This window comes from Amia ocellicauda, unplaced genomic scaffold, assembly GCF_036373705.1.
Source record: "Amia ocellicauda isolate fAmiCal2 unplaced genomic scaffold, fAmiCal2.hap1 HAP1_SCAFFOLD_249, whole genome shotgun sequence".
NCBI lineage: Eukaryota > Metazoa > Chordata > Actinopteri > Amiiformes > Amiidae > Amia > Amia ocellicauda.
This window is the reverse complement of record NW_027102812.1, coordinates 40,001-47,352: the sequence shown is the minus strand read 5'-3', so window position 1 is coordinate 47,352 and position 7,352 is coordinate 40,001.

The following is a 7,352-nucleotide window of genomic DNA, read 5'->3' as shown; positions in this document are numbered from 1 at the left end:
CCTATCCCGGGACCGATGGGAGCACTTTAAAATTTTCGAGTCAGGGGACCAGACGGCCGAGTGAAAAACTTTGAAAAATATTCTATCTCCTCACTCCCATTGACTTTACATTAGGGCGACCAGGCGGCCGGCGGAAAAAAAATCATAACAAATCAACGGGGGCATTTCTCCGAAAACTAACACCGGGGCTGTGCTCAGGGGGCTCCCAGCTATCAGCCACCCTATCCCGGGACCGATGGGAGCACTTTAAAATTTTCGAGTCAGGGGACCAGACGGCCGAGTGAAAAACTTTGAAAAATATTCTATCTCCTCACTCCCATTGACTTTACATTAGGGCGACCAGGCGGCCGGCGGAAAAAAAATCATAACAAATCAACGGGGGCATTTCTCCGAAAACTAACACCGGGGCTGTGCTCAGGGGGCTCCCAGCTATCAGCCCCCCGGGTCTGGGGGCATTGTTTTTCTTTTTAATCATTTTGAGCATTTCCCCCAGTTTAGAGATGTGTGCCCCTAGACAACCCATTGAGAATAACTATGAAATGTTCTGAAGTTTTGATTTTCAAATGTCGGTGAAAATTGAAAAACGTCATATATTCTTCAAAGGAAGCATGGGGCGATGGTAGGGAGAGTCCCCGCAGCGTGCCTCGGCGGCGATGGGAGCGTTTTCGATGTCCCCGTCCCCCCCCCATAGGGATAGAAGGGGAGTTAGGTGACCAGGCGTCCCGGGTCCCAAAAATCGAAAAATTAATATAGAATGCTTTTTAATCCAGAAATAAAGTAGGGGGCAGTCCTGGTGAGAGTCCCAGCCACAGCCCCAGTGTGTTTTGGAGCCGTTTGGGGCCGGGTGAAAAACTTTGAAAAATGTTCTATCTCCTCACTCCCATTGACTTTACATTAGGGCGACCAGGCGGCCGGCGGAAAAAAAATCATAACAAATCAACGGGGGCATTTCTCCGAAAACTAACACCGGGGCTGTGCTCAGGGGGCTCCCAGCTATCAGCCACCCTATCCCGGGACCGATGGGAGCACTTTAAAATTTTCGAGTCAGGGGACCAGGCGGCCGAGTGAAAAACTTTGAAAAATTTTCTATCTCCTCACTCCCATTGACTTTGCATTAGGGCGACCAGGCGGCCGGCGGAAAAAAAATCATAACAAATCAACGGGGGCATTTCTCGGAAAACTAACACCGGGGCAGTGCTCAGGGGGGTCCCACCTCGTGGCCACCCGGTTTGGGGGGCCATCGGGGCCGGCTGAAGAATCGCCCATACTCTGCCATAGGCAGCCCACGGTCCATCCGATCAGAGCAATGCCGGGCGGCCGGCAACCTATGGATCATAACACATCAACGGAGGCATGATAAGAGCATCTTTTATTATCTGCCAAGAAATATAGACCATCACAATGTTCCCCAACTTTCAGCTTCTACCACATCGCTGGGGAGTTTATTCCACTGTGTGACTACTCTCTCTCTATCTCTCTCTCTCTCTCTCTCTCTCTCTGTGTGTGTGTGTGTGTGTGTGTGTGTGTGTGTGTGTGTGTGTGTGTACAGCAGTGTCTCCGGTTTTCCTTTTGGAATGCCTTGAAGCCGGGGGGGCTTTGCACTCATGAGAACATAGGGTGTCCTTGCCCTCCTTTCGCAGCCCAGGGCATTGAGAGATCCCTAGACGGGGAAATTACTTTCAAACTGCAGTACCGAAATGTGTCCGTTAGATGGTAGCATGCACCAAGGAATGAAGGAAAGTGCAAAACAAAATGAAAAGGCACATCGCCTGGGCGAAAAATAATCATAACAAATCAACGGGGGCATTTCTCGGAAAACTAACACCGGGGCAGTGCTCAGGGGGGTCCCACCTCGTGGCCACCCGGTTTGGGGGGCGATCGGGGCCGGTTCCGAAAATCGCTAAATCTCCCATAGCCAGCCCACGCTCCATCCGATAGAGCACTGCCGGGCGGCCGGCCGGCAACTACGGATCATAACAAATCAACGGGGGCATTTCTCGGAAAACTAACACCGGGGCAGTGCTCAGGGGGGTCCCACCTCGTGGCCACCCGGTTTGGGGGGCGATCGGGGCCGGTTCCGAAAATCGCTAAATCTCCCATAGCCAGCCCACGCTCCATCCGATAGAGCACTGCCGGGCGGCCGGCCGGCAACTACGGATCATAACAAATCAACGGGGGCATTTCTCCGAAAACTAACACCGGGGCAGTGCTCAGGGGGGTCCCACCTCGTGGCCACCCGGTTTGGGGGGCGATCGGGGCCGGTTCCGAAAATCGCTAAATCTCCCATAGCCAGCCCACGCTCCATCCGATAGAGCACTGCCGGGCGGCCGGCCGGCAACTACGGATCATAACAAATCAACGGGGGCATTTCTCCGAAAACTAACACCGGGGCAGTGCTCAGGGGGGTCCCACCTCGTGGCCACCCGGTTTGGGGGGCGATCGGGGCCGGTTCCGAAAATCGCTAAATCTCCCATAGCCAGCCCACGCTCCATCCGATAGAGCACTGCCGGGCGGCCGGCCGGCAACTACGGATCATAACAAATCAACGGGGGCATTTCTCGGAAAACTAACACCGGGGCAGTGCTCAGGGGGGTCCCACCTCGTGGCCACCCGGTTTGGGGGGCGATCGGGGCCGGTTCCGAAAATCGCTAAATCTCCCATAGCCAGCCCACGCTCCATCCGATAGAGCACTGCCGGGCGGCCGGCCGGCAACTACGGATCATAACAAATCAACGGGGGCATTTCTCGGAAAACTAACACCGGGGCAGTGCTCAGGGGGGTCCCACCTCGTGGCCACCCGGTTTGGGGGGCGATCGGGGCCGGTTCCGAAAATCGCTAAATCTCCCATAGCCAGCCCACGCTCCATCCGATAGAGCACTGCCGGGCGGCCGGCCGGCAACTACGGATCATAACAAATCAACGGGGGCATTTCTCCGAAAACTAACACCGGGGCAGTGCTCAGGGGGGTCCCACCTCGTGGCCACCCGGTTTGGGGGGCGATCGGGGCCGGTTCCGAAAATCGCTAAATCTCCCATAGCCAGCCCACGCTCCATCCGATAGAGCACTGCCGGGCGGCCGGCCGGCAACTACGGATCATAACAAATCAACGGGGGCATTTCTCCGAAAACTAACACCGGGGCAGTGCTCAGGGGGGTCCCACCTCGTGGCCACCCGGTTTGGGGGGCGATCGGGGCCGGTTCCGAAAATCGCTAAATCTCCCATAGCCAGCCCACGCTCCATCCGATAGAGCACTGCCGGGCGGCCGGCCGGCAACTACGGATCATAACAAATCAACGGGGGCATTTCTCGGAAAACTAACACCGGGGCAGTGCTCAGGGGGGTCCCACCTCGTGGCCACCCGGTTTGGGGGGCGATCGGGGCCGGTTCCGAAAATCGCTAAATCTCCCATAGCCAGCCCACGCTCCATCCGATAGAGCACTGCCGGGCGGCCGGCCGGCAACTACGGATCATAACAAATCAACGGGGGCATTTCTCGGAAAACTAACACCGGGGCAGTGCTCAGGGGGGTCCCACCTCGTGGCCACCCGGTTTGGGGGGCGATCGGGGCCGGTTCCGAAAATCGCTAAATCTCCCATAGCCAGCCCACGCTCCATCCGATAGAGCAATGCCGGGCGGCCGGCCGGCAACTACGGATCATAACAAATCAACGGGGGCATTTCTCCGAAAACTAACACCGGGGCAGTGCTCAGGGGGGTCCCACCTCGTGGCCACCCGGTTTGGGGGGCGATCGGGGCCGGTTCCGAAAATCGCTAAATCTCCCATAGCCAGCCCACGCTCCATCCGATAGAGCAATGCCGGGCGGCCGGCCGGCAACTACGGATCATAACAAATCAACGGGGGCATTTCTCCGAAAACTAACACCGGGGCAGTGCTCAGGGGGGTCCCACCTCGTGGCCACCCGGGTCTGGGACCGATGGGAGCACTTTAAAATTTTCGAGTCAGGGGACCAGACGGCCGAGTGAAAAACTTTGAAAAATATTCTATCTCCTCACTCCCATTGACTTTACATTAGGGCGACCAGGCGGCCGGCGGAAAAAAAATCATAACAAATCAACGGGGGCATTTCTCCGAAAACTAACACCGGGGCAGTGCTCAGGGGGGTCCCACCTCGTGGCCACCCGGGTCTGGGACCGATGGGAGCACTTTAAAATTTTCGAGTCAGGGGACCAGACGGCCGAGTGAAAAACTTTGAAAAATATTCTATCTCCTCACTCCCATTGACTTTACATTAGGGCGACCAGGCGGCCGGCGGAAAAAAAATCATAACAAATCAACGGGGGCATTTCTCCGAAAACTAACACCGGGGCTGTGCTCAGGGGGCTCCCAGCTATCAGCCACCCTATCCCGGGACCGATGGGAGCACTTTAAAATTTTCGAGTCAGGGGACCAGACGGCCGAGTGAAAAACTTTGAAAAATATTCTATCTCCTCACTCCCATTGACTTTACATTAGGGCGACCAGGCGGCCGGCGGAAAAAAAATCATAACAAATCAACGGGGGCATTTCTCCGAAAACTAACACCGGGGCTGTGCTCAGGGGGCTCCCAGCTATCAGCCACCCTATCCCGGGACCGATGGGAGCACTTTAAAATTTTCGAGTCAGGGGACCAGACGGCCGAGTGAAAAACTTTGAAAAATATTCTATCTCCTCACTCCCATTGACTTTACATTAGGGCGACCAGGCGGCCGGCGGAAAAAAAATCATAACAAATCAACGGGGGCATTTCTCCGAAAACTAACACCGGGGCTGTGCTCAGGGGGCTCCCAGCTATCAGCCCCCCGGGTCTGGGGGCATTGTTTTTCTTTTTAATCATTTTGAGCATTTCCCCCAGTTTAGAGATGTGTGCCCCTAGACAACCCATTGAGAATAACTATGAAATGTTCTGAAGTTTTGATTTTCAAATGTCGGTGAAAATTGAAAAACGTCATATATTCTTCAAAGGAAGCATGGGGCGATGGTAGGGAGAGTCCCCGCAGCGTGCCTCGGCGGCGATGGGAGCGTTTTCGATGTCCCCGTCCCCCCCCCATAGGGATAGAAGGGGAGTTAGGTGACCAGGCGTCCCGGGTCCCAAAAATCGAAAAATTAATATAGAATGCTTTTTAATCCAGAAATAAAGTAGGGGGCAGTCCTGGTGAGAGTCCCAGCCACAGCCCCAGTGTGTTTTGGAGCCGTTTGGGGCCGGGTGAAAAACTTTGAAAAATGTTCTATCTCCTCACTCCCATTGACTTTACATTAGGGCGACCAGGCGGCCGGCGGAAAAAAAATCATAACAAATCAACGGGGGCATTTCTCCGAAAACTAACACCGGGGCTGTGCTCAGGGGGCTCCCAGCTATCAGCCACCCTATCCCGGGACCGATGGGAGCACTTTAAAATTTTCGAGTCAGGGGACCAGGCGGCCGAGTGAAAAACTTTGAAAAATTTTCTATCTCCTCACTCCCATTGACTTTGCATTAGGGCGACCAGGCGGCCGGCGGAAAAAAAATCATAACAAATCAACGGGGGCATTTCTCCGAAAACTAACACCGGGGCAGTGCTCAGGGGGCTCCCAGCTATCAGCCACCCTATCCCGGGACCGATGGGAGCACTTTAAAATTTTCGAGTTAGGGGACCAGGCGGCCGAGTGAAAAACTTAGAAAAATTTTCTATCTCCCCTAGGTGACCAGGCAGCCGGAGCTGATTTTTCTGACCCCTAAAACAATTATTAAAAGGTATTTTTTCGCCAAACTAAGACTTTTAAAATTCAAATAGGATGATTATCTACTGCCCCAGTGGGTTTTTGAACCATTTTAAGCCTTTTTGACAGTTTTCATTTTTCCCCCATTGACTTCAATGGGAGTTAGGTGACCAGTCCTCCGACTTTTGAACCTCTCCTGGGGGGGCTGTGAGCCCCCGATTTCTTTGCAAAGCACGTCATTCGATTCGTCTCAGTCCCCTCTATATACCCCGTGTGTTTGTTTTCTCGAAAAACCCCCGGAACACGGTTTTTTAGGGGGGGGGTGGGGGGGGGGTACTTCGGAGCCATTTGGGGGGGGGTAAACGACATTTCCCGAAATTAATTTTAACACAGCCTTCCTCAGAATCGCTTTTCCAACAAAATCCTTTTTATTTCGAGTCTCTACGATGTTCCTAAGTGGTCGAAACCACTTTTGGACAGTTTTTACACCAAACGGCTCGGGCGCACAGCGGGCCGTGTGCCGATGGGCGGTTCTCGCGGGTCTGAGGCGGGGCTAGGCTGCTCGCGGCGGGCATGGGAGTGCCGTGTGCAGCCGCCACAGTGTTCCAGGCTGTCAGCATTTCTCTACGGTGCCGGGGGAAATACAGGAACTGGGTTTTTGAAGACACTTAGTGCAATGAGAGAGGTCAAAACTGAGCTAAGGGCACTTGCTGGAGGAAAGTGGCTGGGCCCCGCTAGCTCTTTTACGGACACTTTCTGGACTTGGCCCGGGATTTTCAGACGGTTCTTTGCGACTGTCTGATCATCCAGCGAAATGCAAGGGGGGGAACGGTCCCGGCCGCACCCCGCGTTTCAGGCCTCGTCGGCGGCCCGCTCCGGCGGCTGCGCCCGCTAAGTCTTCGCGGCCCGCCGTGGAGAGTGTGTATGCTGCCCGCCCCAGACGTTCACCCCAAGGGCTTGCGGGCCTTTAAGGGTCTGTCTTTCGGGGTTTCACGGGCTCTGACCTCACCTCCCTGTGGTTCCCGACCGGGGTGTATGTATGCTGCCCGCCCCAGACGTTCACCCCAAGGGCTTGCGGGCCTTTAAGGGTCTGTCTTTCGGGGTTTCACGGGCTCTGACATCTCCCCGGTGGTTCCCACGGAACGGACATATGTATGCTGCCCGCCCCCGGCAGGAACCCCAAGGGCTTGCGGGCCTTTAAGGGTGAGTGCGGGGGGCGTACGGGCTCTGACATATCTCCGGTGGCTCCCACGGAACGGACATATGTATGCTGCCCGCCCCCGGCAGGAACCCCAAGGGCTTGCGGGCCTTTAAGGGTGAGTGCGGGGGGCGTACGGGCTCTGACATATCTCCGGTGGCTCACACGGAACGGACATATGTATGCTGCCCGCCCCCGGCAGGAACCCCAAGGGCTTGCGGGCCTTTAAGGGTGAGTGCGGGGGGCGTACGGGCTCTGACATATCTCCGGTGGCTCCCACGGAACGGACATATGTATGCTGCCCGCCCCCGGCAGGAACCCCAAGGGCTTGCGGGCCTTTAAGGGTGAGTGCGGGGGGCGTACGGGCTCTGACATATCTCCGGTGGCTCCCACGGAACGGACATATGTATGCTGCCCGCCCCCCGGCAGGAACCCCAAGGGCTGTCCCGGCCTTTAA